This window comes from Saccostrea cucullata, unplaced genomic scaffold (genome assembly GCF_032062105.1).
Source record: "Saccostrea cucullata isolate Sc308-1 unplaced genomic scaffold, CSIRO_AGI_Scuc_v1 ctg9831, whole genome shotgun sequence".
In the NCBI taxonomy this organism is placed as follows: domain Eukaryota; kingdom Metazoa; phylum Mollusca; class Bivalvia; order Ostreida; family Ostreidae; genus Saccostrea; species Saccostrea cuccullata.
In genome coordinates, this window is record NW_026924634.1 from 1 (window position 1) to 1471 (window position 1471).

At 37.9% G+C, this 1471-nt stretch overlaps 1 pseudogene; it reads right to left on the reverse strand.

Annotated features, from left to right (window-relative positions):
* Window positions 1-319: 319 nt before the first annotated feature.
* On the reverse strand, window positions 320-1036 carry LOC134266911 (protein IMPACT-like; annotated as a pseudogene).
* Window positions 1037-1471: the final 435 nt, after the last annotated feature.

Here is a 1471-nt window from a genome sequence, read left to right on the forward strand (position 1 = left end):
CAGTCTCGTTTAAAATCATCATTTCATAAGTTTTATGGTCGATACAATGACCTTGTCAGCAAATACAATGTGTCATTGAGTCAAATGTTGACTGACGCTTTTCATATTAATTGTTAGTCCGTTATTTATTCACTGGATAGACGACCGTTTTTATGTTATTTCCTGATCATGACAAGGAGCACACGGCGGGTGTGACCGGTGAGCATGGGATGCTTACTCCTCTATGGCATCTGATTCCACCTCTGACGTTTCTGAGGTCCGTATTTGCTCTGCTCTTATTTTGTATTGTTTTATGGACTGATCTTGAATAACAACCTACCAGCTCCATGCTCTCCATCGTCATTTTAACCTTCGTGCACCACTCCATCACTGCTTGAGAAACGGTAGGCGTAAATATTGTGACTCGCGCTTGGCACAGTCTCGACACGCATGATATCCACCAGCAATTTCTTGATCTGTTTGTAGGAGTCGACCTGTGTAGCGTGTGCTATGAACCGGTTCGCGTTATCTTCTATGGACTTCCCTGTACTAACGGCAGTTTTTACCACGTCATCTGTGATCACATCGTCTGCGGTAGGCAAAGGTCCGACTTTCTCCCGGTAAACGGAGTTGCTTTGCGTAAATACAAGTTTATCGCCCTTGATTTTTGACTCGATACTGCGTTCTGCATACTTCTTTTGAACTTCGCAGAGTTGCTTTCTCCTCTCTCGGATCTCTTCCGGCTGCTGCTGTGCTACTCTTATAACTGATTCCTTTTCTTTCAGGACTTTAATATGCTTCATCACAAGGTCTTTTTGTGTCTTATCACTGAATTGTACACAGATGGGTCTCGGGAACTTTCTTTGTACATCATACTCTCCCATGTAACATGAAATTAGCTAACATTGTCTGAATGCTGGAAGTGCCCTGCATAATTTCTTTAAGTTGAAAACCTTCAGTTTTCTGTTTTCTGTTTACCTTGTTCATCTTGTTCCATTGACAATTCACACGTATCATCTGTTTTGTCCAGCGCTCGTTTTTTAGAGATTTCCGCCATTGTGAATACAGAATAACACTGTATTTAGGTATACGAGTATCTGAAATGGGGTTCGTTTTATACGTAAATAATGACAAACGCCATGTTGTAGATATGGATAAGTGTATATTCAATGGGTATTATCACAGCTCTGCAAGATATAAACAATATATTAGATATTTTATAACAATACATACATGTAGATCACTTGCCAGATAGCACGATCAAAATAAGAGTTATTGCCCTTTAATTGTGCTCATGGATAAAACATCAAGAGTTATCTTTCTTAATCAATAATATGTACAAAGTATAAACACTCTGGAATTAATAGATAAAACAATAAGATCAAATTATATTGAACTCTTCCAGAATAATATAATTATATGGACAATATTCAAAATATATATACATCATACCTATATGTGATATAAAGCCATTCTCCAAATATACAATATG